The following is a 27,440-nucleotide window of genomic DNA, read 5'->3' as shown; positions in this document are numbered from 1 at the left end:
GGAAACCCTCAATAATTGATATGTACATATGTGATTTAATACTACCCTAATACTGCTGATGTTTTTTTGAACATTAGATAATTTTATCCTGTTAACCTCCCTACTAGATAAGTATAATTATTATCCCCTTTGCACAAGTTTTACATCTATAGAGAGAGATTTGAATCTGGGTCTGAATTCAGCGTCCCACTCCAGCTTCTCTTAAGATGATGGATGATTTGCTCACCCTCTCTGTTTTTACTCTTCATCTGGCCAAGAACTGATGAAGTGTTTATGTTTCAAACGGTTTACCCATACAATGGGATAAATAGAGAGAGTTGAGAAGTCAACACAGGTGTAATTAAGCAGATCATCGGCTGTTGATAGCGACTCTCCCAGATGTCAACAGAACAGACTTTTAAATAGAGCGGATGCTGGTAGTAAACTTGAAAGCGAGCCATACCTTGGAAGATCAAAAATCACTGCTAATAAAAGGAGCAACAGCATAATTAATTCAACACATGGATTAATAATAATTTACTTTTAGATTTAGAATCTATTTGATACTCATATTGGTTCTTGTGAAGATGTTTAATAGTTCCACCATTTAGAGAAAGCATCCTGTAAAGACTCCATCTATAAGGAGCTCAAACTGCATGCCTATCCCTCCATTTTCTTCTTCCACTTTCATTCCAGAGATGATGCTACACTTTCATCTTAGGGAAGCTCCTTGTAAGTTTCATACCTTCTTGGTGATTTGAAGAAAAGAAAGAAAATTCAGTGTTTTTTTCTTAGACTAAATCTGAAGTAGTTTCATGAGGGGTATGATCACGTCTTGATAACATTAGCATATTCTGATGAGCTCTATAGTCAGTTAAGCATCTGAAATTCCTTTGGGCAAGCTGCTCTTGACTTCAGTTTTGTTAGAGGAAAAAATGAGAAACTCCCAAATTCAAAATCTTTCTCGATTGTTCTGGGCTGCAGAAGAAATGTGTAAATCAACAGGGGATTAAGGAATAATAGAAGTAAAGAGAACCAAAAGCAGAGTCTTTCTGAATAAAGAGGTCAACATTCAGAGTTAATTAAAACTTACTGCCAGATCCGAAGTTGCTGGGTCATGTGTGGGACTTGCAAACCAGAAGCATGCAGACATTACTTGGTCTTTGGCCTTGAAAATAGTTTGAGTTTTACTGCTAATATCCATAGGTTGGAAGGTTTCATATGAAAATCTATATTTCTGATTTTCTTGAAATATAGACAATTCTGGCAACAGTAGACCTGTATTTTTCTGAATAATAATCAGATGGTGCTGAGTAACAGCTAGCTCCTTAGACAGAGAAGAGGCTCCCCAGTTTGATCCAGTCCTGAGTAGGACAATTTCTGTTGTTTCCTGGCTCTCAGGATGAGTGCCTTTGCCAATCATCTTGGTATTCACTTATTATAAGAGTTTTATATATATACACATATATAAAATATATATTATAAGGGTTATTATAATTTAGGATTTTGTAAGGGCTACTCATATTAATGGAGAATATACTAAACATGTTATTTGCTAGATAGTTCACTTGAATATTTATCTATCTATAATATCTAACATTGCTTTATGCCTGGTATTGTATAGGCACATCACATTTCATTAGTTCCTCCTAATAGCCTCATGACAATATTACGATAACTGTAATAATGTTAATATTGGGTCAGACCCAATATTAACCAACATTTTATAGATGAGGAAACTGAGGAACTAACAGCATTAGTGATGCTCACATTGCCCAGCTGGCACGTGGCAAAACCAGGGTTCCAAGCCAGCAGTCCAACTCAAATGCCCACATTCTTAATCACCACCTTTCTTGCCTCCTATCTGTAGAGAAGAGGGACCAGTAGTAGCTCCATGGCACTTCAGGCAATCTCAGGTGGAAGATTTGTGAACAGTGAAATGAGTATCAAGTATGTCTATAGGGACTCGTATGTGAAAGGTGAAAAATAGCAGTGCATGTGCCTCCCCTGGTAAATTTGTGCATAAGCAATGACGGAGCTTGTTGCCCTGCTGATTCTGGCACTAATAAGTAGAGAAATTGGCAGAGTTTCTAGCTGCTTCCTGTATTGCCATTAGCAGTCATGGTAGGCTAGACACGAGAGAATACCAAAGCAGTAGTTGGTCTTGTGTCCTTGTGGGACTCTAATTATTTGGGACTCACATTATTTGGGTTTGCTGGTGTTTTGTGAACTGGTAATGCTGGTGCTGCCAGCAACCCTGGCATTGCTGGCTAGAGAGCAGCTGCACTGTGGTGGAAGGCATGCGATCTCTATGTGTTTTATTTTCTTTGTGTCACAGTGCTGATCAAGCTATGGATAGCTTGTTAGAGGAAAACTTAACCACCATCGTCCTGTGTACTGCTGTAAATGTGGAAAGCCTCATACACTACATTGCTAGAATGGGAACCAAGAAATCGTTGTGACTAAGAATGTGATCCTAGGGGCCCAGTGGACCTGGGTTTGAATTCTAGCTTTGACTGTTAATAGCTGTGTGACTTTGGGCTTGTTAATTAACCTGTTTGAGTGTCAGTCTCACAATTTATAAAATAAGGACTAATGTGAGTAATGTGAGTAACTGGTAAAATCATATTTTAAATATTATTAGGAGCAGATGGAAAAATACGTGGGTTTCTTTTACTAGCACTATCACAGGCTCTGCTAAACCATGCCTCTTTGATTCCAAGTCATGCTTAATAGTACCATTGTCAAAATAGTAACTTTCAGTGAGAAAAAGATACACTAGCACAATGAACCAACTTGTAAGGCATTTTGTTTTGTTTTGTTTTGTTTTTTGTTTTTGAGACTGAGTTTTGCTCTGTCGCCCAGGCTGGAGTACAGTGGTGCGATCTCCGCTCACTACAACCTCTGCCTCCCAGGTTCAAATGATTCTCCTGCCTCAGCCTCCTGAGTAGCTGGGATTAGAGGCACCCAACACCATGCCCAGCTAATTTTTTTGTATTTTTAATAGAGACGGGGTTTCACCGTGTTGTCAAGGCTGGTCTTGAATTCTTGACCTCAGGTGATCCACCTGCCTCTGTAAAACTAAAAAAAATGTATATCTCAAAATCATGGAAATGCGATTTATCAAGCCTGAGCTGTATCTGGTCAAAAAGACTTTGCTTTATTAACCTTCCAGATATCGTTCCCCCAAATTGAGCCTAACTGATGACTTTGTTATTTCTCTCACGAAGTCATTGACGGGCCCTTGTCCATTCTGTTTCACACACTATGGAGTAGCAGAAAAAACACAAGTGCCTCCTGTTGGTGGACACATGGGCAAGTTACTTTTCTCTGGCTGAGCCTCTGTTTCCCATCCTTAAATTGGATATTACCCATCTCATAATTGAGAATTAAATGAGACAACATTGACAAGTCCCCCACCCTGATGCCTTCCACAGAAAAGGAGCTCGATGTATTCTGCTTCTTCTTGCTTTCACACAACAGACTGTGTGCTACATGAATTAGAGCTAAATGACTTGTACACAAGGAAGTGGCATGGGATGACATGGAACATTTCTGAATAAAAAAAAATTAGACCGCTGAGAATTCTCAGCCTGTGTATTTAGCCAGCACTCATTGTGTAATGAGCACCAACATGACAAGCTGGCTGCAAAGCCCCAATTAATTATGCTACCTGATGTGGGGTGGCTTAGAGATTATGACTCTGGAAGGGTCCACCTGGGTTTAGCAGAAGAGGGGCTTCTCTGATGAATCAGTGATTTTAGGGAGGCTCTGAGATGTTAAAGCAAGCTTGAGAAACAGCACTCCTACTCTTTCCAAAGAGTCAAATTTTTCATTTATTTGTTTAACTATTACTTATTATTATTAATTTTTTGAGACAGGGTCTCATTCTGTTGCCAAGGCTGAGTGTGGTAGCATGATCATGGCTCACTGCAGCCTCCACCTCCTGGGCTTAGGCAATCCTCCTGCCTCAGTGTCCCATGTAGCAGGGACTACAGGCACACTCCACCATACCCAGATAATTTTTAATTTTTTTTGTAGAGACGGGGCCTCACTATGTTGCCCAGGCTAGACTTGAACTCCTGGATGCAAGTGATCCTCCTGCCTCAGCCTTCTAAATTGCTGGGATGTGTGAGCCACCATGCCTGGCCTATTATTCTTAAGGCACCTTAAAGTACCTCTGCTATAGTCTAAATCTGTCCCTCTAAAATTCATATATAGAAACATAGTTGTCAATGTGATAGTATTAAGAGGCAGGGCCTTTATGAAGTGATTAGGTCATGAGGATGGAACCCTCAAGAATGGGATTAGTGCCCTTATAGAAGAGGTGTGAGGTAGCTGTTTGCATCTCTCACCATATGAGGACACAGCAAGAAGGCGCCATCTTTGAAGCAGAGAGCAAGCCTTCTGAAGACACCAAATCTGCCGGCACCTTGATCTGGGGCTTCCCAGCCTCTAGAACTGTAAGCAATAAATTTCCATTATTTACACATTAGCCAGTCTAGCAGTCCAAAGGAAGTAAGACCACTGCCTTGTGGCAGGTATTGTGCTTGGCTGGGTATATAGTGGTGGATGTGAGACACATGTGGCTCTTGTCCTGTGAGGCTTGGAGTCTAAAGGAGCAGATAGACAATAAACACAGAAAAAAAAAATCAGCAGAGAATTATAACTTGAGATAAGTATCACAAAAGAAAAGAGCAGAGCACAGGGAATAATAAGAGAATGTTGGATGATTGAGGAAAGTCTGTCAATGGGGCTGACATCTAAGCTGGAAGAAACTAGGAATTCAAAGCACAAAGAAAAGTATTCTTGGCTGAGGCAATGGTATGTAAGAAGTTTCTGAGGCAGGAAAGAACTTGGCATGCTTTAGGACCTGGGACCTGAAATAAGCCATTGGGTAAAAGGACAGTGACCAAAGGACAGTCTCTTCTCAAACAACAGATTCACTTATTACTTCAGTAATGTGTTTTGGTGAATCTTCATGGATCATTATGATATGACCCAAATACTTGAACTCCCAGGGAGAAGATGCAGGAAATGGAACATGCAAGGAATATGAGTGAAGAGCTGATTGTCTTTGTCTTCTCCTGGTGATACATGTTACCATGACCCATGTATATCATCTTTGCTGTGATTTGAGTCACACTTTGCCTCTCCAAAAGTGAAAGTTCAGAGAATGAAGCAGAGGCTCCTGGGGTTTGGTTTCTCCAGCTGGTACTTATTTCATTCTGGTTGTGTGGACTGGTCATTTGGTTCCTGGAACTGGACCAAATCTTCCTGGAAGCAATGAGCTAAGAGCCCAGCAGAGTTTGAGAAGATTTTCTTCCATTAGCCGAGTATTTGAAAGCAGTTACATCTGCTTTTCATTGAGGGATTGGTATTCTAGAACAGTGTACATCTTAATAGGTATTGGATGAAAAATAAAACTAGGGAAAAATAAGTTTGGGAAGTCTTGGGTGGTAAACAATGCTAGACTGCTTTATTACAGGACTTCCTGAAGCCTTTTATAGGCTTACAATTTCTCAATTACTGTAATGAATGTTTATATAGTCATGTGTCACTTAATGACAGGGTTATGTTCTGAGATATGTTCTGAGACATAAATTGTTAGGTGATTTCATCATTATGCAAATGTCACAGACTGAACTTACACAAAGCTAGATGGTATAGCCTATGTGCCTAGGCTAGATGGTATATGCTATGGCTCCTAGGTTATGAACCTGTACAGCATGTTACTGTACTGAACACTGTAGACAATTATAACACAATGGTACGTATTTATGTATCTAAATATATCTAAACATAGAAAAGGTACAGTAAAAGTGCATTATAAAAGTTTACAAAAAATGGTACCTCTGTACAGGGCTCTTATCATGAATGGAGCTTACAGGACTGGAAGTTGCTCTGGATGAGTCAGTGAGTGAATGGTGAGTGAACATGAAGGTCTAGGACATTACTATACATTCCTGCAGACTTTATAAACATGGTACGCTTAGGCTATGATATGTTTTGGCTCTGTGTCCCCACCCAAGTTTCATGTTGAATTGTACTCTCATAATTCCCACATGTTGTCAGAGGAAACTGGCAGGAGATAATTTGAATCATGTGGGCAGTTTCCCCCATACTATTTTCGTGGTAGTGAATAAGTCTCACAAGATCTGATGGTTCTATCAGGGGTTTCTGCTTTTGCATCTTCCTTATTTTCCTTTGCCACCACCACATAAGAAGTGCCTTTCGCCTCCCACCATGATTCTGAGGCCTCCCCAGCCATGTGGAACTGTAAGTTCAATTAAACCTCTTTTTCTTCCCGGTATCATGTATGTCTTTATCAGCAGTGTAAAAACGGACTGATACGGTAAATTAGTACCAGTAGAGTGGGGCACTGCTGAAAAGATACCCAAAAATGTGGAAGTGACTTTGGAACTGGGTAACAGGCAGAGGCTGGAACAATTGGAGGGCTCCGAAGAAGACCAGAAAATGTGGGAAAGTTTGGAACCTCTTAGAAACTTGTTGAATGGCTTTGCCCAAAATGCTGATAGTGATATTGACAATAAGGTCTAGGCTGAGGTGGTCTCAGATGGAGATGAGGAACTTGTTGGGAACTGGAGTAAAGGTGACTCTTGTCATGTTTTAGCAAAGAGACTGGTGGCATTTTTCCCCTGCCCTAGAGATTTGTGGAACTTTGTACTTGAGAGAGATGATTTAGGGTATCTGGCAGAAGAAATTTCTAAGCATTAAAGCATTCAAGATGTGACTTGGGTGCTGTTAAAGGCATTCAGTTTCAAAAGGGAAACAAAACATAAAAGTTTGGAAAATTTGCAGCTTGACAGTGCAATAGAAAAGAAAATCCCATTTTCTGAGGAGAAATTCAAGCCAGTTGCATAAATTTGCATAAGTAATGAGGAGCCAAATGTTAACCCCCAAGACAATGGAGAAAATGTCTCCAAGGCATGTCAGAGGTCTTCATGGCAGCCCCTCCCATCACAGGCCTAGAGGCTTAGGAAGAAAAAATGATTTTGTGGGTCAGGCCCAGGGTCCCTGTGCCTGGTACCCTGCATCCCAGCTACTCCAGCCATGACTAAAAGGGACCAAGGTACAGCTCCAGTTATGGCTTCAGAGGGTGGAAGCCCCAAGCCTTGGCAGCTTCCACATGGTGTTGAGCCTGTCAGTGCACAGAAGTCAAGAACTGAGGTTTGGGAACCTCTGTGTAGATTTCAGAGGATGTATGGAAATGCCTGGATGTCCATGCAGAAGTTTACTTCAGGGACAGGGCTCTCATAGAAAACCTCTGCTAAGGCAGTGCAGAAGGGAAATGTGGGGTTGGAGCCCTCACACAGAGTCCCTACTGGGGTACCACCTAGTGGAGCTGGGAGAAGAGGGCCACCATCCTCCAGACCCCAGAATGGTAGATCCACTGACAGCTTGCACTGTGCACCTGGAAAAGCTACAGATATTCAGTGCCAGCCAATGAAAGCTGCCAAGAGCGGGGCTGTACCCTGTAAAGCCACAGGAGCGGAGCTGCCCAAGACCCACCTCTTGCATCAGCATGACCTGGAGTCAAAGGAGATCATTTTGGAACTTTAAGATTTTGACTGCCTTGCTGGATTTTGGATTTGCATGGGTCCTGTAACCCCTTTGTTTTGGCCAATTTCTCCCATTTTGAACAGCTATATTTACTCAATACCTGTACCCCATTGTATCTAGGAGTAACTGGCTTGCTTTTGATTTTACAGGCTTATAGGTGGAAGGGACTTGCCTTGTCTCAGATGAGAGTTTGGACTGTGGACTTTTGGGTTAATGCTGAAATGAGTTAAGACTTTGGGGGACTATTGGGAAGGCATGATTGGTTATGACTGGTTTTGAAATGCGAAGACATGAGATTTGGAGGGGCCAGGGGCAGAATGATATGGTTTGGCTCTGTCCCCACCCAAGTCTCATCTTGAATTGTACTCCCATAATTCTCACACGTTGTCAGAGGGACTTGGTGGGAGATAATTTGAATCATGGGGGCAGTGTCCCCATACTATTTTTGTGGTAGTGAATAAGTCTCACGAGATCTGATGGTTTTATCAGGGGTTTCCCCTTTGCATCTTTCTCATTTTCTCTTGCTGCCACCACATAAGAAGTGCTTTTTGCCTCCCACCGTGATTCTGAGGCCTCCTCAGCCACGTGGAACTATAAGTCCAATTAAACCTCTTTTTCTTCCCAGTCTCAGGTATGTCTTTATCAGCAGCATGATAATGGACTAATACAGCCTACACTAAATTTATAAAAAAATTTTTTCTTTAATAATAAATTAATCTTAGCTTACTGTAATTTTTTACTTTATAAACTTTTAAAAACTTTTTGACTTTTTGTTATAACACTTAGCTTATAACATAAACATATAATATGTGTACAGCTGTAAATAATATTTTCATTCTTTGTATTCTTATTTTATGAGCTTTTTCTATTTTTCCTACTTTTACGTATGTTTTTACATTTTAATTTAAATTTTTTGTTAAAAACTAACACACAAACGTAGGATCATCAATGTCGCTGTCTTCCCCCTCCACATCTTGTCCCAGTGGAAGGTCTTTGGGGGCAATAACATGCATGGAGCTGCCATCTCCTGTGATAACAATGCCTTTTTCTGGAATCCCTCCTGAAGGACCTGCCTGAGGCTGTTTTACAGTTAACGTTTTTTCTATAAGTTGGAACACACTTTAAAATAATGATAAAAATTATAGCAAATACATAAACCAGTAACATAGTTTTTAATTATAATTTGAAGTATTACATGCCATACATAATTTGTGTGTTATAATTTTATATGACTGGCAGTGCAGTAGATTTGTTTACATCAGTATCACCACCAACATGTGAGTAATGCATTTCGCTACGATGGTAATATGGCTATGATGTCACTAGGTGACAGGAATTTTTCGGCTCCCTCATAATCTTATGGGACCACTGTGTATGTGTGGTCCATTTTTGGCTGAAACATCATCATGTGGTACATGACTCTATTTCTCTTAGGGTAAATATGAAGTAAAAGGAAAAGTTTTTAAATGATATTTAAAATTTCTTTAAAATATTTGGGAAAGACTCAACTTATAACATATGCCATAATCAAGATTGATAGCATTGGACAATTAGGAGTGTGAAACAAATTATATGCTACAGTATAAGGAATTAATGGAATGGAATTTGAGCTGTAACATGAAAGGCAATGGTATGTAGCTAAGTTTCAAATTAATTCCCTTCAGAAATAAGCAACACACAGCCATGGTCAGCAAGATATACCTCAGTGAGTGCGTGAGTTAAAGGCATCTCTCATGTGGCTGGAATCAGGGATACATTTGTGAGGATGTATAGTTTGGGGGAAGAGTCTGTAAATAAATGCCCTCTGTGAAAATAGAATGAGGTGGAAAGTGAAGGAGAGGGAATTATTAAAGGAGAGGGTGGAGATGAGCCTAGCCATATGGTCAGTGCCATAGCGGGCAAGCCTGTCAGGGGTAGGCATTCTGGGAATGCAGGCGAAAGGGAATTTGTCCTGAAAGAACCACATGCATTCCGCCATGAGGAAATGAGGACAGAGGGCTGTGGGCAAGACTCTGCTCGGTGACTGACACTTGCACTGATTGGAGCCAACACTGGATATTGAATCATTTCTACGCAAAGTTGATTAGGATGGATGGGAGCCTTCTAATGCCCTAAAAACATTCCATTCAGGGCAAACCATACTCATCCGAAGTGCCATACACAAGATTGGCTTCTGTTTTGCAATGTATGTGACTAAATTTACTCAACTGATTAGAGGCATATAAATAGATCTTTCAAGAAAGTCCTCTTTTCTCTAACTAATTCCTGTTCCAAATGTCTCTCTATAGCTACCATTTATCTATTAAAGTATTGATTATATTAAAATTTTAAGCTTTCTGGATTAGGCGGAAAAAATGATAACTTTAGAGATGTGCCTTTGTCTACGCATTCCCTGCACCTTTGGTTAGAAAAAGAGGACTTTCTTGAAAGATCTATTTCTATCCTTCTAATCAGTTTAGCTTTGAATACTTTAGAGTTTGCTAAGAGTATGGATGAAAAGACTTTTTTTGTTTGTTTGTTTGTTTTCACCAGCTTTCTATCCCCTCAGCAGGGCACAAGCATGGGGTCGTTACAAGAGGCATGGTAGTTGATCATCCCTCAATTCTCTCTCATGCTGTGTGCATGCAATGCTGATGGAAATGCAGCCAGGTATTTGGAAAGCTACAAATGGCACATGCATACTGCGTTTGCCAAACTAAGCCTCTTTCTTGGTATAATAGATGTATATTGGTTATAATGCCATCCATCCTGACTTCTAACATAAAAAGTAGGAAAAAGATTCTAGCTCATTTATGCTTTGCTTTGTCCACTTCCCCACTCCCTACCCACTGTGCTAGACGTTGCCTTTTCATGAAAAATCACTAACCCCCAAGATTCTCGGGCTAACCTAACAGACCTAGAATTGTTAGCAAATTAGTCTCTCTCACTCACACACACTCACACATAATCACACAAATACATTATAATCTTTTAATGTTCTACTTGAAGGATTACTTGAAATTTTTGCATAAAAGAATAATTATCACAGTATGGTTATATTATAATGTGTACAAATGACCTTAATGTGATGTAAAAACACATGTCCCTAAGAAAACTCTTGCTTCAAATCCTAATAGCGAAATTGATATTATGAAACAAGGTATTTTATGATATAATAATGGCTTAATTTTCTCATAACGTTCCATAAACAGTTACTCAAATTACATCATCCTTTCACTAGTGACAATGGTTTAAAATATCTTGCCTAAATAACAATTTGTTATATAATGTCTGGTATAGTTTTCTAGAGACTTGAGTTGTTTTCTTTTAGAGATAGGAATAAAAACTTTCTTTTAAAATAAAATCTAGCTCTTCCCCGCGTATGTAGAATTTTAACATAATGATCTTCAGGGGGTACAGCATCTATTATATTAAAGTTTTCTCTTGTGATGCCCATGATGTCTTATTAAAAGGGGACCCAAGGAAGGGACTGGTTTGATATAAGGTAAAGTACTCAAATGGCCTTGGCTGATGCTGCATGCTCTATGGTTTTAGGATATTATTTGGGGCAATAAATCATGTTCCTGTTCTTTGTTCTGAGTCTGGTGTTTGGACTGGATGAAAGGGCACTCGGATGGTGAAAATAAGTCTTCTCTTATTTGTCTGTACGTATTTTTTAATACATTTTCCTTCTCGTCAAGAAGCTGTCTCTCATACTTTCTTGCTTATAAAGTTCTGGATCTTTGTTGCTTTGGCTTTATTAAGTTTTACCAAATTTACTTAATATTGATGCTGCTATTTGATCCTGTATATGTGTCTGAATAAAAATATTAAAAACTTGGCAGCATAAAGCAGATTCAGGCAAGTGTATTGCTTAATCAGTACATAGCCAACCATGAAAGTCTGGAATTCCCATTTGAGTCTATACAATTCCCTGACTCAAAGGAAAAGAAAAAAAATCTTATTCTGAGATTGGGACCTGATTTGCATGTGACTGAACTCAGTAATTGTCTACACTATGGTGGGCCTAGGAATTAGAGAATGCAATTATACAACTGATAGACCTTTTGAAAAGATGCTTCAGAAATTTATAGAAAAACACATCTCCCTTCTAAGTCATTGAAGCTGCACTTTGTGAATATTGTGTTTTTAATGTAGACATCTAAGAATATTGGTCTCAAATGCCCCACCGAGTATATGTATATATTTGCTATTCTCTGTGGCTTTCTGGAAGTGCCTGTTAGGAACAATAATAACAAAGAATAAAAGCTGGATTCTCCATTGATTCTTTATTCCCATCGGGGGCAATCTAGTTCATGGTTTTTTTACTTTGAATTATTCAATTCAACTTGTATTTGTAAAGCACCTGCTGTATATCCAGTCCTTGGTGGTGTGAAGAGTTCTCAAAGGCATTCGAAACTTGGTCTCTGTTTGGGAATTTACAGTAAAGTTGGGAGGTGGGACTCACATTAAACAACCAAATGACTGACGTGGTAATGTAGTTCCAACATGTATGATATGGATACCCTAGTCCTCAAAGTGTGAAATGTGGACCAGCAGCATCAGCATCACCTGGGAGTTTGCTAGCAATGCAATCTGCGTTCTCCCAAGATCTAGACGTTAAAGTCCAAGTTGAAGCACTCAAACAGTGAGCACCTGGGGATCGAGTTCTGGATGAGGCTGATAGAGACTAGAGTTGTGGGAAAAGGCTTTATGGAAAACCACAGAGGTTCTTGGAAGAAGGGTAGGATTTGGGTAACGTGGATTTTGGACCAGAATGTCTGAAATTGTTTTTTATGTGAAACTCATCTCCCTTTGGGTGCTTGTTTAAAATGCTGATTCCTGCAACTCCCTCTCCATGCCTTACTGAATCAGAATCTCTAGGGAGGGCCCTACGAAATGCATTTTTAACAAACTCCCCAGGAAAGTTTCTAAACTAGATTTGAGAATCACAGATGCAGATAAAAAGGAGTGCATTCAAGTTAGGGAAAGTTTGCCCGCAGAAGCCACACAAGTTTTGTTGTCTTTGTTTCTTCCCTACTGCCCTAGCCTTCATCATTTCTTACCACTCTCTATTCTAGTTTATCCTCCTTACTGTTACTAGATGAGCTATAGAAAACCAAATCCAACTGCCTTGCCAATTGCAAACCCTGCTGTTGCCTAAAGCTGGACTCTTAGAGTGTGACTGTGGCATTAGCAGGCCCTTTAAACACTGGCCTTGCTTTGCTTTTCCATCTCATCTCCCAGCACTTTAGTTCTATGGCCATGAAATTCCAGGCAAACTAAACTCACTCTTCCCAGAACACGTTGGGCCCCTTCAATGCCTGAGGGCATTTCCTTAGAATGCTCTTTTCTTCTGGCAAACTCCTTCTCATCCCTCATCCTCAATAGCACTTCTGGCAGGAATGAAAATAAAAATTGTCTTTTTGCAGAGCTGTTTGCTCTCCATAATCTAAGGTTGGCAACTGAAGGCAGCATTAGAAAAGGCAGTATTTCTCTTTTTTGGGGAAAGCAATTTATTGAGCTTTTGATTATTGCAAAGGCCAGGCATATTCTGGAGAGAAGGGTCTGGGAAAAGAGGAGCAAAGCTGCTCTTTATAATAAAGTATGAATGTCTTCTTTGAGACAAGGGAGATTGTTATAATGTTTCCTTTTTGTTTCTGTGTTTGCTTGTTTGCTCTATGTAGCCTGCAGAGCCAGTAAGATGGGCCTGGTAAGGAGATGGGAGAAGCGGCATGTTCTGACCTTTCAGTATCACTGGGGCCAACTAGGGGTAAAAACAGAGTGCCAGGTGGTGACACCTGGGAGGGGCATGGATGTGGTCTTCAGTGATCATCTGACAGCCAGTCAGTTGATCACACAGTTTTAGCTGTGTCTTCTCCAAATTGCGATTCCTCTATGTTATAGTCAAGTCTTCAGTTAAGCTGGCTCACTGGTATTGCCCCGTTTTGGTCTTAAGTTGGCACCCCTTGGGAGAAGGAAAGGACCAGCTCTATCCATATTTTGGAACTGCAGCAACTTGGAGAGAGGGTGAGGAGTGGGCACACTGAATTGAGGAAACACTCTGAGCATCGGCCTGGAGACAGAATTTGTGGAGTTAACACAGTAGGTACACCCCTGTCACACATCTTCAGAATCATTCATTCATTTATTCATTCAATAAGCATTGACTGAGCACCTACTGAGTGTCTGGAATTGGTCACCTCTCTTCTTCACTGAGGTCTGTGGAGGAAATGACATAATTTTTCCAATTGTTGTCTAATTCGGACTTGATTCTTAGCAAGTCTTTAACTCTTCTCTGAGTGACTCAATTTTTCCATCCCCTAGAGCAGTTAAAACATTTTGGTATTCTCATTAAGCTACCTATTTCCTCAAGCCTTGCCTAGCACTTCACAGAAAAATAGAGATGAATTTATTCTGATTCTTGTCTTTCTGCTCCAATGTTTTGCTATTTTTTCCCATCTTTATTCCTTCCTTCTTATGGAAAAGGTGTCTTAGGCCTTTTGAGTTAATATTGTTATGATGATTAAGAAGGGACAAATAACCCAACACAAAAGTAGGTAAAAGCATGAACAAGCATTTCTCATCGGAGGAAATACATGTAGCCCATGCATATATGAAGAAAAGACCAAATATGACACGCATACTTTGCCCAGCGTCTCATCCCCTCTGTCTCTTTTAGAACCTTGCTCTCTTGTACCTATGTTTTCAATCTCTCCCACTTCCTTGGCTTTGCCATCTTCAAATCAGCAGATTTCTATTCTGTTTTCCCAGGTGCCGTTAGTCTTTCTTTTCCACCTTGCTACCATAATTCTTGAAAACTCAACTGCGCTGTCAGTTTCCTCATGGCCTCTATAGTCCCCATCCCTTGCAACCTGGCTTTCATCTCTGTCACTCCACTGAAACTTCTCTGGGCAAGACCACAATAACCCCCTTACTTCCAAATCTAAAATCCTCTTTAAATTCTCACTGCCATGATCTGAACGTTTGTGTCCCCTCAAAACTCGTATGTTGAAATCTCAACTCACAAGGTAATGATATATATAAGGAGGTGGGGTCTTTGGGAGGCGATTCTTTGGGATTGGTGCCCTTATAAAAGAGGCCCTAGAGAGACCCCTCAGCCCTTCTGCCATGTGAGGACAGAGGAAGAAGTCAACAGTCTGCAACCTGGAAGGGGACCGCGGCAGAACCTGACCATGCTGGCAGTCTGAGTGTGGACTTCCAGGCTCCAGAATTGTGAGAAATAAATTTCTGTTGTTTCTAAGCTACTCAGTTTATGGTATTTTGATGTAACAACCTGAACTGACTAAGATACACTATTTGACCTTGATGTCATAGCAATATTTAAAACTGTTGATCACCTAGTCATTTCCTTCTTGAATTTTTCTCTTCTTAGTTTTTTTCTTGCCTCTCTGTTTTTTTCTCGGTCTCTTTCAGTACCTCCCACCTCCGCATGTGGGTGTGCCTCAAGATACATCCATGGTGTTTTGCTTTGATCTCTTTATCTCTGTCAAATACTTTCTCTGAGCAAGTTTATTTATCTCTGTTCCAGACTTTGGCTACCTCCATAGGCATTTGGTTCTCAAAACTCCAGCCTCCCAGCTCTTGATTTATCTAGTCATATTTCTAACTGCAACTGAAATAATTGTAAATAGCAATAATAGCAATAACTGCAACTTAATGTTGTTGTTGGGGTAAACCGAGATAGTAACTACAAAAAGCTTAGCACAGTGACTGGCATACTGTGAGCCCTTCATAATTGTTAGCTGCTGTGTTCCTTACAAGAATAGAAGGATAACAAAATCATCATATCATCATCACTATGATGGCTACAGAAGAAAGGCAGAATATTGTAAGGCCAGTATAAGGCCAATTAACTCTCCAAGTCAGCTGTGGCTTAAAAGCAAACTGCAAAGGACCTATAAATGGGGTCTTCATGTGATGTTAAAATTAATTCTTTTTGCCAAATATATCCAGATCTCTGCCTTCTGAGTACATGGTAGGATGGTATTTCTTGGACTCCTGGAGTTGGTGGGGTTCTGTGGCCACCTCCGGTCAATGAGATGTGAGAAGAGATGATGTGTGTCGTTTCTGGATCAGGCTTTTAATCGCCAGTGCAAAACTCTCCAGAGCACTCTCTTCTCTCTGCCAAAATGTTCTAGATAACAGATATTCTATCAGCCAGGCTTGTTGGTACTTATAGACAAATACATGTAGGTTCACTGCCTCTTCTTTATATGACTAGGTGGGTTATAAAGGTTACTAGTTTTGTATACCTAAATATAAATGCCTCTCTGGGGTTGGGAGAGGAAATTCACTACTCCACTGTGTGGTTTTGCTGCTAGTGATACTACAGAGCTCCCACTATGTAAGCACATATCTAGCTAGGTGGAATGTTCGAAGTTTAGAAAGAATCTTGGCCATGCGCAGTTGCTCATGTCTGTAATCCCAGCACTTTGGAAGGCTGAGGCAGGAGGGTCCCTTGAAGCTAGGAGTTCAAGACCAGCCTGGGCAACATAATGAGACTCCACCTCTATAAAAAAAAAAAAAAGAGAGAAGGAGAAAGAGAATCTTTTATTATAAGTGTGCAGCGAGTTGGTTGTTGCTTTTGTTCCTTTTAGTTGCTCTACTCTAGCTTTTAATAATTATTATTGGTTTCTTCATGTTGATTTAATTTGTTGTGAGTTGTTAAATCATAGAGTGTATAGAATGCATTTTAATTTCAACAGTATTTTTGGCCTATAATTTTCTAATAATTTGAATGTAAGGCATAATGGTGTTGTGGCTGAAATGTAAATAATCTGTATATTTTTCTTAAAAAATGTATCTGTACTTCATCTAAAATTCGCTTGCACAGTAATACTTCATTGGTGATATGCTCTCTATAAATCTGTGCTACTTAAAACATATGCTAACTAGTTATAAGATAATAAGATGACCAGGATATTTTTAATTTATAGGGCATTTAAAATACATTTCACCTTATTTAATTCTTACTGTGATTTTGGGAGAAAAATTCCTCCATTTTATAGAAATGGAGATGCAGAGGTAGGATGAAAATTTTGTATAAGATCATATTTTTCTTTCTGGAATAAACAATGAGCAATTATGTTGTGTGGTTAGCAGTACATTTATTGCAGCGTTTAAATTTTGATCCTCTATCATTGTTTTTTATTACTAAGTTGTGAGTAGTGGGAAGGATTGGTGATGTGGGTCCCAGGATCTTTGGCTCTGAGACTGGGGGGCTGAAATACAAATGTTGGAGAGTCACTGACACAAGTTCTCTTGAGTGGCCTGGTGAAGAGCTCAGCCACTGGCATAATCTTGTTGAAAACACCCTCAGGCTTTCAAGATGTGAAGGATGCAAAAGAAGAAGGATTAGATTTTTCTTACGTGGTCCAGAGAAAGGTTGCAAACTCGAGTTATACCCGTGGCCAATAGGCAGGTAGTAGACATGATTGAATAGTGAAGTACAGGAGAGAGTTCTGGGCATTGTGTAGAGTATATGACTCACTTTAAAGCAACAAAAGATAAACAAACAAATGACCCCAAACAGCAAAACAGGCCTGCAGGCTGAATTCAGTGCATGGACCCTCAATTGGTATTCCTTGTTCCAGAGGGCAGGCACAGGTCCATGAGAAGGAAAGAAGAGGACTTTGGCTCAACATTAAGACTCATTTCTTGTAACTGCTCCTGCGTGAAGTTGAAGAAAGGCTGCATGTAATCTTGCTGGATGTAGATGCCAAGATTTAATAATTCTTAATCCTTAGACTCTAGAGAATGTACATTTTTTTCCCCTAAAAGGATAAATAATTGATTTATTAACTTCGACTATTTTTAAATAATTTCTGTTATCTCTGTATCTTCCACCTTTTGGCCTGCTCAGCCTGCAGCATTTAGTGTTTCTGGCAAGGCAGGGCATCTCAGTACGCCATCGGGAATTTGGGGACAGCAAGGGTCTGAGTGGGCCTTTTTTCTCCAATTTTTATTTCTCCTGGATTATTATCAGTGATTCTGCATTTCATCAGCAAGTTATTGGGGACAACATATATCTGGGATGAAGGACTTAAAAGCAACAATAGATTTTCTTAATTTTCATTCATCATAAACTTTGTAGCACCTTGCAGTTTGAAGATTATTTTTCTTGGTGAAAAATGTAAGCAAAACTGATGGTGAATAATCCTGCCTTTTATCTATCATCCTTTCAACATTATATCACCTACTCCAAACAGTGGGTCAATCCATTCCTTTATACTTCTTACTTCTCCCCACCCCCCAAAATTTTTAACAACATTTGTGTTGTCCTTGGCATGATCCCCAACCTTCCGCTTGTTCTTGACTTAGTTAAGATGCTAGTCCTTCTTGTTTGTGCCTCTCCTTCATGTTTGATGACTGACACATTTTGATCAAAATCTTTTCGAATCCTACTTCACCAGAGAAAGCCCTGTGTAGCCACATCTGTGTCTTTGATTGCCTTCCCTCTCCTCTTTCCACCTTCGACCATAATTAACTTGACTGTCAGAAATTTGTTTGATTATAGCTTCCTACTTATGAGTCTAATGTCTGTGGTAACATACCCAATTATCCCCTGCTCCAACACTTTGAAATCTGCTCACGTAAAATCGAGAATGCACTGATGGATACGTCTTTAGTTCTTTGCATTACGATTCAAACTTACTGTCAACACAACTACTTCCTTTCAGTATTATCGACATTTCCATGTTATCTACAAATATTCCAGAAAAAGGTCCGTGCTCAGTGGGAGGCAGTATGGTATCTTGGAAACAGCATAGCTCTGATGAGCTGTGTGGCCTTGGGCAAGTTGGCAAACCTATACAAACCTCAGTGATGTTTCTCATCTGTAAAATGCAGACAGTACCCACCTTATGGGGTTATTGTAATAATTACACATAAGAAATGCTTTCAGCAAGTACCTGTTATAAGAGTTCTGTAAGAGGTAGCCAATATCTTATTTTAAGACATAAAACATTCAGTGAAGTGAGTTGAGAGTTTACCAGATGCTTCAATTTTAGTGGAAGAAGTAACTTCTGCCATCTCATGGTTAAAGGGATGATGGTGACCATGACTCTAGTTCACATTTACTGAAACACTCACTCTGTGCCACCATTTATCCCTAAGAGCAGCCCTATACAACAAGTAACTTTTACCATTTCCATTGTACAGTTGGGGAAATTGAGGTATAAAGAAAGAGGAGGTAAGTAACAGGGGTTTAAAGTGGCAGAGACTGGATCCAAACCAGTATGCACCTGACATTGACATCTGTGCTCTGGAGGTTTGGGTGACCCCCAGCACTTGTCAGGGCTAGGCCAGCCATGTCCCCTGGCAAGCCTGTCCACACAGTCCACCTGGAAGCTCTGGGTCACACCCCGCAATGATGCCACTTCCATGCCCCCCTCTTTTATCCTGACCCAGTTTTATTCATAGTGTCTTTGCTCTCTGCTCTTTGTACCTGCACACAAAGAGCAAAGATGCTTCTGAAGTCTCAAAAAATGACATTTCGCTTTTTTTTTCCCCCAACATGGTTACCGTTCTGTGTGTTGAACTCTCCTTTCCCATTCTGCACTTGTCTTGATGACATCTCAGTCCAATTCCACAAGTTTCTAGTCCCCTTCAGTGATTAACACAATTTCATCTTAGTAATTAAGATTAAGTCATGCTGATTTCTAAGCTTTGGTTTTTGATTTGATTCAAAGCTCTCTTCTCTCAGGGCAGAAGAGAGTTCCCAGCATGGGTCTACAGCAGAGTGGGGGTTGTCTGCTCTCTTGCTCTCCCTTCCATCTTCTCTACAGTGAGGCTATTGGGGTTTGAATAGGAAGGAGGAAGAGGAAAGCAGCCTGGCATTTTGTCTGTGATGAGGTTCTTTTTCTGCGGCACAGTAGATAGGAATTGTGGTGGTTAATTTTGTCAATTTGGTTAGATTATGTTGACCAGCTGTTTGATCTAACACTAGTCTAGATGTTGCTGTAAAGATATTTTAAAGATGTCATTAACATTTACAATCAGTTGACTTTAAGGAAAGTAGATTGCCTTCCATAATGTGGGTGGCCTCATCCAATCAGTTGAAGGCCTTAGGAACAAAGACTGGGATTTCCCAAAGAAGGAATCCTGCCTCCAGATGGCAATATAGACATTCTGCCCAAGTTTCAAGTCTGGGACTTACATTAAACATTAACTCGTTTGGGACTGCAACATTAACTCTTACCTGAATCTCCAGCCTGCTGGCTTGCCCTACAGAGTTAGTTGGACAGCCCCAACAATTGTATGTGCCAGTTTTTTAAAATCTCTCTCTTTCTACACACTCACACACACACACACACACACACACAATCAGTCTTCTGTATCTGTGTATTCTGTGTTACGGCTTCAACCAAAAATTGAGATCAAAAATATTCGGGAGAAAAACATTCCGCAAAGTTTTAAATTTGCCACGTGGCGAGTACTATGTTTAATCCACATGAAAGAAGTGATGTATAGGCATCATATTAGGTACTATAAGTCATATAGATGGTTTAAAGTATATGGAAGGATGTGTGTAGGTTATATGCAAATACTATACCATTATATATAAGGGACTTGAGCATTGGTGGACTTTCGTATCTGTGGCAGGCAAGAGGATGTCTTGGAACCAATGTCCCATGGGTACCGAGGAATGACTCTGTATCCTCTTGGTTCAGTTTCTCTGGAGAACTCCGACTCACACAGTGCTGATCTCTCAAATGGGGCATATATACTCAGGGGAGGTGCAAGATACTCCACTGGGATGCTGCAAGAAAACATGAGAACTTCTGTCTATAGGTTTGTGTTAATCCAAATAAATAAAAATAATTCAGCTTCATTAATGTTTACTATGCATATAGACACCAGCATCTCCCCTGGATCCATATGTCAGCTGGTCATGTTTAATGTACAAGGCCTGAAGATTCAGGGTCTAGGGGAGGAGTTTCACAAAGTACAGGATTTGCCTGCAATGCTCTTCCACAGTCACTGGCTTTTCGTGTATTCAGACACTTTGCAATTTACCCTTGGAGAGTTAAATGTATTTATGGATAATATGATCTAATTTTAGAAAAATCAGTCTTGATACAATGGATGAATAATTTCAGATGATCTTTGCAAGGAATCCAGGGTTGGAGTAGATGTTAATAATGTAATCACAAATGAACAAAGGATACAGCAGAGATTTCTTGTGCATCCTGTATAAGAGCTTCTTCCTCTCTATGTTATGGGAAAGACAGAAAATCTGAGACACTCCAATTAGAGATGACCGAAAGGCAGCCAAAAGGTTTTTCTAATTATCAAGAGACTGTTAGAAACATGGATTTGCATTCATCCCATACCTTAGCTTAAGTTTGCTTTAATGTCTAGTCCCTTTTTATACCCGCTGAGATAAACCGTTGAAAAAGCATTTCCTGATCTAATTCTGTTGCCTGCTTCCTTTATTCCCTGATATTATATGAATAGATGTAGGGAGGGAAGGATGATTTCAAAGTTTTATAATCCTAGGTGAATGAGTGTGTTGCGATGTGGAAAGTTGGGAACTTAATTGTGGATGGTGTTGCTTTTTGGACAAGCTACATCTGAGGTCAGAAGACATTTAAGAATGAACTGAATAATACACACATACACACACACACACACACAATAGTACATATCGAGGTATATACTTAAAGAGTCTATTTTGAAGAACGTGAAAAAATGAATTTGTAAGCTCAAATTTCTATAAAGTGTACTGCCATAGTATGTTAAAGCAATGTGCTATATTACACTTTTAAAAATACAGATATTAACTCTTGAGTACATTTATAAATAATAATGCATTGTGAGGGAAAAGTGTTGGTTCCAAAGTGGTGGTGCTTAACAAAGTGCAAGATTATGGTGTTTAATTGTATGTTTTTCAAACAAAGCATTTTTTAATTAAAATGTTTGTTGCTTGTGTATACAATTTACAAATCTGATTTTTTTCAAGATGCTTTCCCACTGGAGGTATGTGGACTGGTGAGAGTATAAAATGATAATGCTGTTGTCAGCTCAGAGTGGAGAGAAACCAGAGGACTCTTGGGAGAATCACTGTATCTAAGCAAAGTTAGATGCATTTCATGACCCTGCAAAATCTGAGCCCATTATAAAGAGACACCTTGAGGCTGAGATCAAGTCCTTGTTTTCTTTTGCCTTTGGCCTTTCCATGCCTTTGCTTCTCCCCTGCCAACCCTCCTCTTCCTACAACACATACATCTACAGTCTCCTGTGAAACTGGACAGCAAGCCGATAGAAATGAGTCAAGTCAACCTGAGCTGAGGGCTTTTGGACCTATGAGAGTTAACTAGTCTGAGTTCATCTTACTCATTGAGCCTGGTCAAAATTCCCTAAATGCCATATGGCAGCAGCGAGAGTCCAGTGTGGAGCCTGTGTATTCCCTGAAAGAATGGATTGTGCAGATCTAGTTTTTTAAAAAAATAAAAAGAACAAGAAAGAAAACATCCCAAATCACACAGTAGTATGAGGCAAAATATCTGATTACAGAGTCTAAAACTGCTTTGTGTATGTAATTTTTGAGAAGAAAAAAATTACAAGCCAGCAGCAATGAAGTGCTTAGTGCAAGATTTCAGTTTTCAACCTTGCAGCTATTACATTTCAATCTGAGCAGCAGGAAGATTCTGCTGATCCTAAGCTAACGAATGTCAAGAAGGAAATGGCTTCTTTCTTCTTTTAGCAGGTGGTTATTGTTTTAAAAATGAAGAGCCTTAAACCTGGCTGGAATCCAAGGCATGTCACATAATCTTGATCTGGAGATCTGCAGTGAGACTCCCCAACCCCCAAATATTTGATTAGAGCATATGTAAATTGTCCTATGTTCTTGGCATGGGCTGAATCAGGAATGACAATGTAGATTTTGATGTTCTTATATAATCAAAGGTTATTATTACTATTTTTTCCCCAAAGGAAGTAAAACTTGTTTAGTCAGGGGATCTGATGCTGCTTGGTATGGCAGATAATTTCTGCCTATATACAATAAGGAAATAAACAATGAATGGAGCAGTTCATGACATTTTATAAATATAACTTAGATTTTTTGAAAAATTAATAACAATGCTAACACAAAATATGTAGTCATTCAAAGAACTATTAGCAATTTTCTTTATTGACCCCAATTTCTAAGGACTATCATAACTGACCATAAGCCCTGAATCAGAAAATTAGATTTTTGATCAAATATATACCAAACCTATTTAGAAAATGTGTACTAGCTAAAATATGAAAGAGATGCATTTCTTACTATACAACTAGTTGATGAGGAATTTCAACATTTTATCTACTATGTGTCTGAAGCAGCATCTGGAGAAGTAAAAATCGCAGTAATCTTAAATGCCAAAGTTCAAGGCTCGGCAGAAAACAGCTCCATCCTCTTGCTAATATCCCTGGTTTGTCCCATAGATCTGGCTGTTCAGAGTAAATGCTCTAACCCCATTCCAAATATAGTTAAAATAATGCTAGGCAAGGCTTCTCTTAGCAAAGTGATAAAGATACACAGGAGCCATAAATTTATCAAGAAAATGACATTGCTGTGAGTTAACACAATGAAAAATGGAATTGTATGTAGTTAATATAACTTGTCATCAACAGAGAATTACTGTGTATCTTACAGAGTAAATCCGGGGGTGTGGGCACTTCACACATATCACATGCACAGTTTGAATAACAACCAGAAACATGTTTATATCTCAAAGTTGTCAGTTTAAAAAGAATGCAGGTGAAATCTTTCCTATTTAGCTCTAGAAGTAGTTAAAGTATTAAATTAAAGTGCTTCTTGCTCATAAGAATGAAAAGGGGGGAAGGGATGGAAACGCAGTGCAGACAACAACCAGTCTTGCCTGGAGATAGAAATGTATGCGATGCCTCAGAACAGACAATAGAAAACTAATGAGGTAAAAAGTCTGGCATGATTGTGATCTGATTTTCACAGATTAAACTAATGTCAACGAGGAGAAAAGAAGAATGAATGAGCCTAAATGGCTTTGAGACACCTGCAAATAATTGTATTCCCAGCGATAGATTATATGGGCATTGTTTTATACAGCGTTTTACAACAGAAGGAATGGAATGGGGATTTGGAGAGAGGTGGTATTCTTTTCCTCCAGCTTCTTCTTGTCCAAACATGTCCCTCCCTTAACCCCCTCTCTCCATGCATGTCCCAGGAAGGCGCTGCCTGTTGATACCCTCTGCCTTTTAAAATTTTACAATTTTATTGATAAGAAAATAAAATCACTGAAGCTAGAAGCTGTACCCCAATCTTTAGAAAGAAACATTCTTAGTGCTAGCATTTTATAGCACGTTATCTGTACAGTATATGTATGGGTTGCAATTCCTGGCAGAGTTCTAGGGGCTATTTTGGATTCATTTGCTTTATTTTCTCTACTTTGGGCCCTTGATCAGATATTCCTGGGCACATATTTTACTCAGAATTCAAGTGAGGTCCTCTGTAACCAATTGAAATTTTTGACTGACAGCCCTGTATGAGAGAACATGCTCCGAGTCCTATGGGCAACACCTATGAAACAATATAAACAGTTCTCTGAGCACTAGATAAGGATGGGGGGAGAGGTTAAATCTGTACAACTAGGCTTATGACCTGAAATCTTTTGTTACCATTTGGAAAACAATAAAAATAAAATGGTTATCATTGCAAGACCATTATACTTTTTGTACTCTCTGGAAATTAATTACTAATGTGGTAGATATGTACTGAAAACTTTATTTCAGAGTTTAACCATACTCAATTATGTGTCTGATTAGCTTAATATGACTTCATTTTACCAGAGAACAGTTTGAACTACAAAGAAAATACAATTTGATTTTAAAAGAGGTAACACAATTCAAAGCAGGGTAACAAATTCATGTTGACTTTTCTATGAGTCTTTAAAAAAAAAAAAAACAGAAACAAGTTTATGGAGCTATAATTTACATATAGTAAAATTCCCACTTTTGAATATGAGCTCTGACAAACACAGGCATTCAGGTAACCACCACCATAATCAAAATGTAACATAGTCTCATACCTGCAAAAATGTCTTCAGGTCCCTTTGTATCCAATCCTCTCCCTCACCTCCAGCCCCTTGCAGCTGCTCATCTGTTTTCTATCCTATAATTCTGTAGTTTTCCCTTTTCTAGAATGTCATGAAAATGATATCATATATATAAGCTTTCTGAGCCTGGCTTTTTTCACTTAGTGTAATGTATTTGAGATTCATCTACAGTGCTGTGTGTGTCAGTAGTTCATTTCTCTTTATCACTAAATAGTATTTCATATAGTTCTAATTTTTAAAAAGGAACACATCTGCTATATGGTTCTTCTATTTTGGTTATGATGGAGCCAAGGGCAGACAAAGCCTCTGTCTGGTGGCCCTGGGCCCTCTCTGCAATTTCTCCCATGAAAAACACCTGGACAATAGGTTTTAGTGTGGGAGAAACCAAACCAGATAAGCATGGTGACGCTATGTATGGACTGTGTTCTCATCCCATTTGGGGTTAATTCTGATGAGAGAAGAGTGTCTAGAGCTGAGTTAGATATCTAACTAACGTACTAATGTTAGCAGTGATAGATTAAAAAAAAAAACTTTTCTGCAAATACGCCACTCAACATTTATTGTTTTTCTGAAAGAAATCAACGCAAAGAACCATTTAGAAGGTTAGGGAAGATCTTTAGAGATGATTAAACTTGATGACTGAGATATTATTTTTCAAACTAATAGTGCACGCACTTATCTAGCACTGTCTAATATTGAAAGCATTTCCCACATGTGCTATCTCATTTAATTTTCATAGTGATCCCATGAGGTCAGCAGGGCAGATGTTATTACCCATAATTTACAGATGAAAAAACTGAAAGTCCAAGGACACAGTGGCCTAGTCAAGATCAAGCAGTCCAGAATTGTCAGTGCCTGCTCAAAAGCCTGAGACTTCTGACTCCCAACCTAGTGAAAACTGACAGGACCAAATTCTGATTAACGAATTTAAGCAGCAGTAAATATTGTCAGAGTTTAGTATTTGGGATTGTAATAGCTAAACTCATAAGAAAATTCAGCCATGAGTCTCTTGTTAATTCATAAAAAATTGGAATTTTTAAAAGGATACAATTTCACCATGTTATTAGGTTAAGCACTTCTAACACAAACAAGCAAACTGATGTATTGTAAGTTAGACCATTTTGGAATTTGTGCAGTTTGAATGGTTGAGTTATTTTATATTAGGGAAGTGACTGCACAATATTCATTAGCTAATTTTCATGATTTAAAAAAAACCACACATTGGGCCAAATTACACTTTCAGAGATGCCCTCAGAATTTTAATTAACATAATAGGTCCAACTTCGATTCTTTATTTAGTGCTTCTTTTTGATTCAAGAAGGTGTTGAGAATTCTAACCCCCCCTTTTGTAAGGTAAAAAAAAATCAGTTTTTGCAGGCTGAATTATATACCCATTGTCCAACAGTGAATTGTAGAAGAGTTCATCATAGGTGTGGGTTTTGTGAACGTGAAGTTCTTGCCCTAATAGTGGGGCCAATTGGTAAAACTGATCATATCCACATTTGTCGCAATGAATGGCTTAGTTATGCTATCTTCCCTAGTCCCCCACCTGTTCTCTTTTGGATTTGTGGAGGTCTGAGAATTATGGAAAGAACAAGGATCTGCGTATATTAAATGAGTTTTTAAAATACCCTAAAAATATCGTAATAAAGCTGAAATGTTATTATTTATATTTATATGGCAGCATGTCCCAGCAAAGCTTCGCAAAGATGTCAGTATTAATTGTCACCATCCTCCAGGGAGGTAAGTAATAGTATTTCTAAGCCAACTGGTTTATTTAAATTTAGTTCCTGTATGCATATGATTTTTATGCAAATGAGCTCCATGATAAAAGCAACCCTACATAACAATAACCTAATCTGTGTCATTCTGATGGCCTGCTGGTTTCAAGAATTGAGCGTAAATATATGGAACCTAAACAAATTGCATTCTAGGGTTAGAATCTCCCAGAAAAATAGACTTACCTTTAGCATCTGAGAGCTATTATCACTTGTCTTGTGGATCTATGGTTTAAGAAAAAATATATTAGCAGGAGCTAGGGAGTACTCGGTGCTTAACATAAGCAGCTGTTAATTGTAAAATGGCAGTCATTTATATTTTCCTAAAAATGTTCATATGGCTTTCAAAGAATTTTTAGGAAGACATTAAATCCTTTTCATCTATGCATCTGATATCTACGCTTGCTACCTTCTCCCCACTAAAGAATGCTTGTTCTCCCTTCAGAGCCCTATCCAGGCTCATAAAACCGATAAAATATCTTTTTGGAGGAAGCCAAAATGTATCTGAAGGGATTAGGGCTGATTTGGGAGATGCAATGCTGGTGTTATAGCAAATTAGTCCTGTTAAATATGAGTAGGATGAGTGTTCTGTAGATTGTTTTGCAGTAAAATATATGGTCATGTGTATACATGTATACGAAGGCAGTACACTTACAAAGAAAGCTGCTTGCATGTATCAGCAGGTGTTTAATCAAAGTAATACTGTGACAAAAATAAAAGCTTGGCCAAGAACAATAGGTTTTTCTGTAGAAGCTGTAGACACCACTACAGTGTAAGATATATTTCTTGCATTCAAGCCTGTCTTTTATTTTGTTTACACAACAAAGTTATTATGCTAATTACATAGTAATATGCTGCCCCTGAGGAGTTTCTACACTGATAGCATCTACTTGAGGATGCAGATTTGGAGCCAATATGTGATTATTATGATTTCAAAATGATATGATCAGATTGACAGTTTTGCCTTCTAAAAGGGAGTTCTCTCTGGCTCTTTACTGCTGGGTGTGGAGTTTAACAA

General features: G+C 39.0%; 1 long non-coding RNA gene across 1 annotated transcript in view; it reads left to right on the top strand.

Moving 5' to 3' along the window:
* Positions 1-27,440, top strand: part of LOC129043050 (uncharacterized) — a 142,785-nt gene that overhangs the window by 100,306 nt on the left and 15,039 nt on the right. The gene's annotated exons all lie outside the window — the stretch shown is intronic.

The sequence above is a fragment of the Pongo pygmaeus genome, chromosome 7 (assembly GCF_028885625.2).
Source record: "Pongo pygmaeus isolate AG05252 chromosome 7, NHGRI_mPonPyg2-v2.0_pri, whole genome shotgun sequence".
In the NCBI taxonomy this organism is placed as follows: Eukaryota; Metazoa; Chordata; class Mammalia; order Primates; family Hominidae; genus Pongo; species Pongo pygmaeus.
The sequence above is the reverse complement of the archived record's forward strand: the minus strand, read 5'-3'. Positions and strand labels throughout refer to the sequence as shown.